The sequence below is a fragment of the Phyllostomus hastatus genome, unplaced genomic scaffold (assembly GCF_019186645.2).
Source record: "Phyllostomus hastatus isolate PE091 unplaced genomic scaffold, TTU_PhHast_1.1 phas_scaffold_200, whole genome shotgun sequence".
Classification (NCBI taxonomy): domain Eukaryota; kingdom Metazoa; phylum Chordata; class Mammalia; order Chiroptera; family Phyllostomidae; genus Phyllostomus; species Phyllostomus hastatus.
The window spans coordinates 4090156-4101666 of NW_025334016.1; the positions used below are offsets into that span (position 1 = coordinate 4090156).

The window sequence follows — 11511 nt, forward strand, 5'->3', positions numbered from 1 at the left end:
ACTCTAAGTTTTGGTGGCTTAAAACTATTATTACAGTGTCTTGGGTTCTGTGAGTTAACTCGACTCAGCTGGATGGATGTCACTTAGGGTCTCTCAAGCCATTGCAGCCAGATAGTGGCTGGGGCTGGGGTCTTTCAGAGGCTCAACTGGGCTGGGATGTCCAAGATGACACATACATAGGGCTGGTTGATGTGAGCTCAGTTGGAGCTGTCCACCTAAGCACTTACACATAGCTTCTCCATATGTCTTGGGCTTCCATCAGTATGCCAACCAAGTTCCAAGAGTGTCCTGAAAGGGAGAACGAGAAGCTGAACACTCTAAGAATAAGCATTCAGGAAGTATTCCAAAGGAATCATGTGGAAACTCTGTGGCCTTTGATAACCCAGCCTAGAAGTCACACAGCACCACTTTCTCCATAATTGATTAGTCAAAGCCCACCGAATTCAAGGGGAGAGGACACTCTAACACTCAGTGGGAGGAATGCCAAATAATTTGGGGAACATATCTTGAAAACTGCTGCAATGTTAAAAACAACCACTCTGTTCATTTTCTTTAACTTAAAGGTCTAAATTGCACTGAAATTAAGAATAAAGCTTAGCTCTACTACCAATGCCAACATTTGGAGAGGAAAGTAGAGGATTTAAAAGGAGGACTGAATGACATGTTTTATTTCTTATCTCAGTTGTCTTTTTAGGGCACAGGTCACAAACCAGAAGTCCCCAAAATGACTATAGCCTAATATTTTTTTAAAGGTTGGAGATTTCCCATAAAACTGAATTTTCAGCATCTCAAAAAATCACATCTGAGCTGAATGGTGGCTGCCCACTTTAGACAGAGTTGATGTGCACCAGTTAGCCACAGTCCCCATCCATTCCTATTTCCCTCAATACTAAGATTGAATATCAGTGCCCACTTAGTTACATGGCTGCACTAGTTATTTCTTGCTTTTTTTTCTGTTTTAGTTAGAAATCATTTATCTTGGTATCATGCTTTTATCTAAAGTGGGAAAATACAACACTAGACAAAGAGGTTCACATATCCAACACGAATGGCAAAAGGCACATTTAACAGGCATAAACAACCCCCTATGTTGTTTTCAGTACACACTAAAGAGCATCTGTGCTGACTGTTCTGACACCCCTCCCTCTCTCTTTCCCCCTCCCAGCGTCTTTTCTTCCCTCTTTCTTCTCTCATTTTATTTTTAGTCTTACACTAGTTCTTGAGTAGAAACAGGTTTTCTCTCTCTTGCTGTTTGTCTTTTGCATGACAATCAACAAAATAAACATTTGAGACCTTAAAACACTACCTTTGGTACAATAGGCACATCAAAATGCCTCCTGGACAAGACTAAAGTGGTCTACCAAATGATGTGGGTGGTCTGTTCTCCCCAGAAAGAGGCCCTCCGCCAGCCCAGTTCTGGGCCTTCATGGCTGTGTTTATGTTTCAGATCAGAAGAATCAGGTACTCCAGAACAACCACTTCAATTTGTTGTTCAAAATACAGCAAACTATGAGAAAATGAACAAGCAGTTTCTTTTGACTGACAACTCTGTCATGTTCACCTTTGGTGTTCAACACTTGGCAAAAGAGTCCAGCCCCCTTGGCCTGAGAAAGGCCTGTCCCCTCCCTAATGCTTGCTTGGATCTCTCTCTCTCCCTCTCCCCTGAAGCTTGAGTACAACCCTGTTTGCCCCGTGTTCAAAGTTCTTTCTTAAAGTCATTTGACCCTGGTCCATTTACTACAGATGACTATTTGCAAATACCTGTATTCTTTTAGCATAGACAACAGTCTTCAGGATAGCCATCCTGGATTTATTTGAGGAGGAGTTCCTTTGATAGGGAGCCTGAGACCATCCAAATCCTACAAAAAACAAGGGAGGGGCTGAGCTGGAAAAGGGTCTTAATTACCATGTAGACCTTGCTGAGGACACTCAGTGGCCCAGGTCTTTCTCTGTTGGACAGTCACTGACTCTGACTCATAATGGAGCCCTGTGAGGCCCTAGATGCAAGAGCACCCATCCTCCTGGGGCCTGGAGACCTGAAGCTGCACCCATGGGGCACCATGAGGTAAAGAAGCCAAGGAATGGAAAGGAGGCTACTTCACTTGTCTCCATGTCAAGAAAACAAATGTTTTGGTAGGAAATTTTCCTTCAAGAATGTTCTGATTTTTGAAGGAACATTTTTCTGAATCATTTCCTCTGGTGAAACCACTCAGCTACCTCAGGAAGGAAAATGTTCCTCCTTCTGAGCCCAATATGCCACTTTGACTCACAGAGATGTGCCAGTAAAATAGTAAAACTAATTTCCTACCCCCTGCAAAAATCAGCTTGCATGTGTGCATGTGCACATGCATGGATATGTGTTTGTGTGTTGTGTGTGTACATGTGCGTGTGCATAGATATGCATTTGTGGGTGTGCATGTGTACATGTGGGTCTTCATTTGCATGTGCATGCATATGTGTGTGTGATTGTGCATGTATATGCAATGAGTATGTCAGCCCATGGGTGAATGTGTACATATGTGCTTGTATATCACAATAAGTGACACAGGAGCAAGCTTAAAGGAAATGATGGAAGGCAAAGGCTGCCCCCCTACAGAATGGTAGGCTTCCAGGAATGTTGTGAATTCTGCACAGTGCCATCCCTACCATGCCTCTCCCACAAATGGATGCCCACTGGTATCTGGCACCATGAAAACCTGAGGCAAAGTCATTCCATGTGTCCACATGCCTATCAATGGTTGAGACTTGGTCATCAGGGAGGCATGTAACACTGTCTCCCAATCTATGGCCTCTTTCCACAGAGGACCTATGCCCATGGTGTTCCCTCCACACCTATGCAGAGCCTCCTTAGATTTCATGCTGACACCTTAAGTCAGCATTTCCTATTTTATGACATAAAGAATCCTAAAATTGATTTGAATTTAAAGATTTGGGGCAAGGAACACTAAATTATCTGAGCTTCAGTGTCCTTATTTGTAAAATGAGGATTATACTAACCCCTTCCTCAAAGGATTCAAAGTATATGTAGCTGGTCTATAGATGTGTATAAAACTAGTCTATTACATGGACTGGAGTAGATGAGGCAACAATAAGAAACAGAATTGTTCTGCAACACCTGCTTTCCCACCTGTAACCATCTGTTCTCTTCTATCCCTTGACATCTTTACCAGCTTCCATACTTTTCAGTGCCTTTGAGGATTAAATTGCCTATTCTGACCCCTTCAGGCCTGGCCTGAGGCTTAGGGACCTGCAGTGAGAACAGGATGGTCCATGCTTTCACTGTGCCACCATTTCACATTCCTCTAGCCCCTTGCTTTGTTTTTTTCTGGGTCTTCCTTCCTCCCTTCCCTGACACACTGGAGTCTGGGAGAAGGGATGGGAGAAAAGAACACAGTGATACCTGACAGGCCCTCCCATAATCCTTTCATCAGGCTCTCTCTGGGAAGAGACCCAAATGATTCCTTCTCCTAGAGCATATTATAAGGGCTTATGAGACCCCACCAGACCCTCAGCACTGCACCATCTCAAATCAGTATGGGTGGCAAGCCCTCTGGCTGAACTCATGTGGCACCTTCTCAATTCCTGCCCAATGTGGCAGGAATTTTTTACTCCATGGCCTCTCACTACTAGGGTCCCTTCCCCTAGCCAGCACTTACTTTCTGCAGGATTCACTTGGTCCTCTAGAAGCTCACTTATCTTTGTCACTCCAAGTCCTGACACTACAGCATTACTATGCCTTCCTGCCCAACCATGGATGATCCCAGCTACCCATCCTCCTTTCAGATTCTCCAGGCAGGAAGCAGGTACTGGTCTCTGCTCTCCTACACCCCTAGCCTCCTAAGGCCAAATCAGGTTCCTCCAAAAATTCCAGGGCACTAGCGTGGGCAGTCCACAAGTTTTTGCAGCTCAGAATCACAGCTCTGAGGAGGGTTGCCAGGTACCCCTTCTGGCAGGATCTCATTGAACAAATGACAGCACTTCTCCTGAAGATTCCAACTTGTGCTGGTATCAGGGGGCGTAATGGAAGGTGGAACATGAGAAGGGTAGGAAAAACACTTGTGACACTTCAGTCAGATGAATCTCATTACATACACATGCACACATATACACATACACCTATATATCTCCTTCACATTTCTAGGTAGCCTGCTTACATAGGCTTACAGACATAGAAAGGGAGATACTTGTAGGACAGTTTTTCACTTGCATACCTCTCTAGAGAACCCAAATTTTAAGACAAAGTTGTGTATGCTTGCTGAGAATGCAGGCTAGAGAACATAATGTTCAGGTTCAGATCTGGGCCAGAGAAGGGTCACCTTCTCATCTATGTACTGTTGGGCAACTTATTTCACATCTCTGTATCTCCATTTTCCCAAATGTGAATGAAACCTTATCTATGGGATTGTTATAAGGGTAAAACAAGTTATTATAAGAATGGCATTTCATAGTGCCTGGTACATATTAGGTGCTAAATATATAATAGCTATTATGGCATTCTTCCTATTCAGTTACAATATGAAATGCTGAGCACTTAGTACATAGTAAGTACTCAAAAACTCTTAGCCATGAAGAGGTAGAGCATTTGGTGACTTAAAGTATAAATCTTGCAGCCCAACTTTTTTAAAATTTATTTTTAATTCAATTTGATATATAATATTATATTAGTTTCAGTGTACAGTCAAATGATTAGACAGTTATATAACTTATGAATAAATCTAATACCCATCTGACCCCATACATACTTATTACAATATTACTGACTATATTCCTTATGCTGTATTTTTCATCCCCATAACTATTCTTTAACTTCCAATTTGTACTTCTTAAGGCCTTCACCTTTTTTACCCATCCCCCAAACCTCCCATCTTGCAAAATGAACTCTGTTTCTGTTATGCTTGTTTGTTTTTGTTTTTTAGATTCCACATGTAAGTGAAATCCTATGACATCTGTCTTACTTATTTCACTCAGCACAATACCCTCTAAGTCCATCCATATTGTTTCAGATGGCAAAATCTCATTCTTTTGTATGGATGAATCATATTTCATTGTATATGTGCACCACTTATTATTTATCTATTCATCTATTGATGGGCACTTAGGTTGTTTCCATATCTTGGCTATTGTAAATTTGCTGCAATGAACAGATGGCAGCCCAACTTTAATTGACATTTGAAACTCCCCAGCCAAGGAGGTTTGATCATGCCATTCTCCTTTGAATCTTTTAGTTACTTCCTTTATTTTGGGATTAAAATCTAACTTTCCTCTCACCCACAGACCAAATAGTTGACAGATACTCAACTATCTGTCATCTTCCCCAGCTTGCCATGCTCACTCTTGCTATCAAGTCTTTGCTCATGCCATCTTCCCTGCTGGAAATGGCTTTCCCCACCTTCCCCACCAAAGTAACCATTTAGTGTGGCAGTCATGGGAGGGCACTGCCCAGGCTTCCCTTCAGTGGAGAATGTTCTGGGAGGAGTACCATTAGCTGATAGCCTCCACCTGGTGTAACTTCAGAATCCATAGCAGTGCTCCTGCCAAAGCCACACTCTCCTCAGGCTGTTCCACCCAATGACAATGTGGTGGAGGCACCAGAGTGAGGCCATTCCTCCTGACTGAAACTTTCTCAGAACTCCACTCTGGTCTTAAGCTCTTCCTACACTGTTATCCTTCCTTCCTTCTCCTCTTTCAGGAGTCAGACTTGTATCACCTTCTGAATGCTTTTCCTACCTACACCTGTTCTCTCTCCCTTTATCCTTCATAGGTGTCTAATTTTATCTTGCACCTGCTTCCTTGAGGACCTGAAGTAACATGCTTAGCTATCAAGGCTTAGTTCAAGCTTCATTTCTTAGACTATGAGGGACCTGCCTTTCTCCATACTCCATGCCTTCGTTGAGCTCTCAGACCTTATGACCACCTCAGCCAGAGCCCTAGTATTCTATTATACTCATCAATTTCCTGACTGTCTCACCCAATAACTGAGCTCCTTAAGGAAAAGAAATTTTCCTATTAATCTCTAAATTCACAGTTTATGATAAAATACCAAGCACATAGTAGGCACTTAAGGTTTGTTAAATGATTGAAGCCAAACAAGAGAACCTATGAATGTGGAGCTAGGAGACTGGAAGCATGGGAGAAATTCTTCAGAACCAAGAAAAGAATGTAAAGGTCAATTCCCATGTTGTTCATGGATTTCAAAAGCCTGAATTCTATGGCCTTACCATAATTCTAAAATTTTATGAAACAAAATGCATGCAACTCAGTCCATTCCCAATCTTTTTTTTTCTTTACATGAAAATATATCTCTTACTTTAAAATGAAAGTTGCTGAGAAAATAGGACCTGATTTAGAGCAATTCAGTACCCAAATCTCTTGGAAGTCAGAGGACCACCATTTTAATCAAAGGTTGCTTGATTTCAGAAAACTGAAGCCCTTAGAGCTAGCTAAAGTAAAGAGGCTTCAGGGAAGGAAGCTGGGATAGTTCACAAGTCCCATGGCATGCAGAACAGGTAGGTCTCAGAAGAAATAGCAGCCAACAGCTGGGAGGTTAGGAGCTAGGGTCAGGACCTCCTAGCTTCTGCCAGCTGGCCCTCCTTCTACATAAGAACAGCTGTTCATCACTTCACAGAACAAGCATCTGAGGGGACTAACTAAACTCCTTGGATCCTACCCTCAAAATGTTGAGAAGGAAGTGCTTACCTTGAGCCAACTGTCTAGGCCTCCTGGCCCTCAGTTTATGGTCAAAGGATGTGGCCCCAGAGCCATAAGCAGGGCTTATAGGAGGCCCCTGGGGAGAAAGGGGTGGAACACATCCACCCCTTATCCCCAGTTTGTAGTCATGGAACAGCCTGGAGAAGCAGAAAGTCTCTGAACTCCTCTATGCCTCATTTTCCTTATCTCAGGGTTGTAAGTTGTGGAGCGCTCAAGGTTTGAATATTGTTGTCCTCCAGAGCCTGTAAGTTCCATAATTATGCCATACCCTCTCCTTAGACTCTTTAAGTACTTCAGCAGCAGTTTCTCCCTCTCATTTAGCAAAGCTATAAGCTCTTTAAAAATACTACATTTTAGCATTTTAAGGCAAATTTTTCTGTAATTCCCTCATAATAACAAAAATCATTCAAAGCTATTTTACTTTCAGAAAAGAAATATATATGCATGCACTTAGATCATTGAAGCCAAATGCCTTTTTAACAACATTTCTCAATTAAATATTCAACAGAGATGATATGAAGTATAAAGCATTTCATCCAGTTAAAAAAAATCTGAGGTGAAAGAATTCAAGATGTGTAATATCCAAAATTAGAAACAAAGTACCACAGCATTCGATGCTTGTCCAAAAGGGTAGAACCACAGGTCAAAGCCACATCTCTCTGGATTTGTTGGCATTTAACTAGATGCGAAATGTCAGCACAGAAAATGGCTAGTTCAGTGCAAATATTAACAAGAGAGGAGTGTGTCAGTGTGTAAATGGAGCTTTGGCCAACCAGGTCCTTCCTGACTACAACCCCCGCCTCCACCCCAGTCACTCCCAGGCAGCAAAGGTACTTTGTTTTTGCTTATTTTTACCCTCTTTGCTGGAGGTAAAGCTGCAGGGCATTTGTTGCATGGGAGAAAAGGAAAGCTGATGTAGGAACCACTAAAGAGATGGTTTTGTTTACCTGTAGAGAGGTCAGCTTATCCTATTCTATCCTATTCTAAGTTATTCTATCCTATTCTATCTTACTGTTTCTCCTGCACATATGCAGAGGAGACTGACACTTAGCAACACTAATTTTATCAACACCAGGAAGAAGGCAAAGAGTAAGAAAATATTTTTCTTCCCTCTCTCCTCTTCACTGCATTAAGGAGGTTTTAGTGGTATCTCCAAGCTGCACATTTAGCCTTCTGTCTTCACTCTCACCTGCACAGAATATTTTCAGGAAGCTCTTCCTACTGGTGCCTGCCCTAGCTCACTGCATTTATGGTCTTGCTCTGAAAAGGGAATCTCCCAAAGTGAGTCTGATTGGGTGATAGGTGGAACTCTTAGCGCTGCTGTTTCAAGTAAGAAGAGCCTTGATTCAAGGGACATGCAGGAATAATGTCTGCCTACTGTCCTCTGAGATGGTGTTTTGGTGAATCCACTTTTGGTGGTAGTCAGACTCAGGAACCGAATGCTCTCAGCCCCCTGAGAATGGATTGGCTTGCTCCTCCAGCTCAACAGAGACTTAAATCGACAAAACAGAATGACTAATCAGACTAATGCAGAGTGATGCCAAACATCCCCGCCAGCCTGACAATTACATTCTCTGCTTATGAGCAAATGATCTGGGCAGTCACATTAACTGACTGTGGCTTGGTGTTTAGAATGAAGCATGGCTTAATTGGAGCATTAAAGGAATTGTTGAAGCAATATTAAATGGTTCATTCACCAAGTTGCCAGGAAAGCTGTGGAACTAAGCCTGGAAAGCAGGTAGGATCAGAGAGTGGTTGGGGAATCAGACCCCAGTCAGCTAGAGCACCATCCTGTACTGCCAAGAGATGACAGACACCGGACTCCTTTGATCACTGGTGTCTGATGGAAACAGAATGTTGCAGCCACCATGGCTGCTGCTGCCAGAAAGAATTTCCCCTCTGTTGTTGGCTCCAGATTCAAATCTATGGCAGGTATATCTGACTGGCTGAGCCTTAGTGCACATGGCTTTTCCACTGGGAATGTTGGAAATGCAAGTGTCTGAGTTTGGGTTTCTCCAGAGGAAAACCTGAGATAACTTTGGAGTGCAAGCAGTTTATCTGGAAAGTGATTCCAGGAAGTACAATAGGGAAGTGAGGTATTGAGATAGGAAAAGGGAAAAGCTGAAAAGGAAATGGCATGGAGTAGGTCAATCACTGTGGGCAACTGGGGCTCATTCTCCTCCTCAGGACCTCTGGGAGGCAGTATAGACCCTCTTGAAATTGCCCCACCTAAGCAGTGAGGAAACTGGAGTTTTGATCCACCAGTTCCCATCTGTCATTGGTTAAGGATAGCCTTAACTCCTAGGGGAGATATCAATTTCCCTGCCCATGCAGCCTGCCCTGCATGGAGAGTCACACAAGCTTACATTGGCACAAAGAAGAGTGTTGAGTTATGAGTGCTTATGTATGTACGCAACAGTGTCTGCTACACTAGGAACCATGCAGTTTTAGCTGCTTGTGTGACAGGGGGCTCTGCCTCCTACCTAGATTCAGAGAAAGGAGGTTCAGATTCCAGGTAACCAAAAATATGAAAACATTCTCTACAATTAAATACCTTTTACTTTATCTGCCAATTTCTTCTTCCCCCTCTTTTTCTGTCAACTGTCCCACCTCCCATCCTGGTAGTTCCCAGGGAAGTGGTCATTTTTTTACATGGTTCTTGGGCTCTGCTAATTGGTCCAGAGTAGCATAGCACCTGACCCAAAATGTGCCAAATCAGAAGTGTTCCTTGAAGTTTTCTAAATTAGAAAAGAGTCAGTTTTTCTCAAGCAGACTGGGATTTCAGATGCAAAATTCAGAAGCTGTAGACACATAAGAGAATAACATGCACATAGAGAGTCACAGATCTGAGAAAAGGAAATCATCTCAGTGGCATTCATGTCTCCAGTGTGGAGACCCAATGGTTTCCATTTTTCCTACTCCTCAACTTCTCTAGGATTCTGTGATCCAACATATTGTTCTTTTTGCCTAAGTTTACAACCAAAAGAATCCTGATTAATATGGTAAGCAGAGAAAGAGGAGGAGGGAGTGAGATGATTCCTGCAGAATGAGCTACCTGGGAAGCAGACTTTGAGAGGAGTAGGCATGTGAAGGGCCAGGAGTTTATGAAGGAGAGCTCTTGGAGTGAATGCCAGGGGGGAGTGAGGGAAGCTGGATTGGGCAGAGAAAGAACTCCAGCTGCCATGCACACACTGAGGCCTCAGTCAATTCTGTGAGGTCTTTGGAGCTGAGAGAGCCTTTCAGAGTTGTCCCAAGTCAGGGTGAGGGCCCTTGGCCTGTGTACCCTCAGATGATCAGTCATTGGATGCAAGCTGCCCTAAGGGGGGAGTCAGCCTGGAAAGAAACAGCTCTCTGCAGCTGATGCTATTCCTGCGGTGTGGACAGCTGAGGTATTCCTGCCAGCAGTTCTCTCAGCAGCTGTTGAAGTCAGTCCTGTGGTCCTGAAGGGGAACCTGTGTGACACATCACATCATCCACTACAGTGACCTATTTTTTAATAGGGGAGAATGCAAATGCAGTTCCCCACTACCACAAATTATGCAGTCAACTTTCCCACATTTGGGGAAATCAGAAGGGTAAGCACATCAGGAGTGCAATGGATAAGCTTCACCCTGGGAAAACCACCTTTGTGATCATGGTATCTCTCCTGCCAAGACCTTACAGTGACCTTAAGAAACATCTCTCGGATAAGCCTGAAAGAGCACTCTCTCTCAACAGAGAGGAGAAGACATCTTGCCTAGCTAATCATAACCATTTACTGAAGGCTCTATGCTTATTACTCACCAAGCAACATTCTTGTTTATCCCTCTCTGAGACTGGGACTATGTCCTTAATTTACAGATGGGGAAATGGGAGTTTAAAGATTTAAGAACCGGCTCAAGATCACAGAGCTAATAAATGACTGAGCCAACATTCAAAACACACCTCCCAAATCTGGAACTGGGGCCTTAGCCTCTCTGCCAGGACTGGGACTCAAGTGAAGCAAGGGAGGCATGCAGGGCTCACTCAACTGTCAAGTACCTACCCTGTGGTTCCATAACCCTGACAGTGAGTGCCTCCTTAAATTTGTGCCCTGGGTGCCTCATTTGTCTCATCAGAGTCCCAGAGCTCTTCTCTTGGCTATTGGACAGAGGAAAACCAGAAGCCCAAGGATCCCGGTCCAGGGATCCAGGATCTCTCCCCTGGAGTTGCTCAGTGGGCCCTACCAGCCTCTACTAGTGTCAAGTGTCATTTCTCCAGAAGTCTCCATGGATGACCAGCCTCTTTTTATTTTGTTGTTTTCCCAAACAGGGCTTAAAACAAGGGATTAGATTTAGCAATTTAGCATTTCTTAATTTCCAATCACATTCCAGGACTACCTCCTGAGTCATGCCCCTATTCACCGTAGGTTGGCATTTTGGAACTCACATACTTCATCAGCCCATCACAGTCCCTGGGTGGGCTTCACCCTATAGAAAAGAATCATACCCATTCCATGCACATTGTGCTTGCTTAACGGTGGGGGTAGTTCTATAACCTCTATTCCGCCGAGTGGAGGGGGCTTCATAGTAGCCTCTGTATTGACAGCCCCTAATAGTCACTTGTCTGCCTTTAAAGAATCCTCAGATCTCACTGACACACTCAGCACACTGCATTATAACTGTCATTGGCCCACCTCTCTCTGCCCCAGGCTGGGCCCCTTGCATCCAGTGGAGTATTGCAGCCCCCACCCAAGGGTGCTCAAAACATATTTCTTGGATAAAGATTAACTGACCCTCTCTAGAGCTTAGCTCAGGTGAATCCACTGTCCTAGCTACAGTGAAA

At 43.6% G+C, this 11511-nt stretch overlaps 1 non-coding gene across 1 annotated transcript; it reads right to left on the reverse strand.

Moving 5' to 3' along the window:
• Window positions 1-10207: 10207 nt before the first annotated feature.
• On the reverse strand, window positions 10208-10369 carry LOC123832872. The gene has a single exon (XR_006788132.1). It is a non-coding gene; the product is annotated as a U1 spliceosomal RNA (small nuclear RNA).
• Between the last annotated feature and the right edge of the window lie 1142 nt (window positions 10370-11511).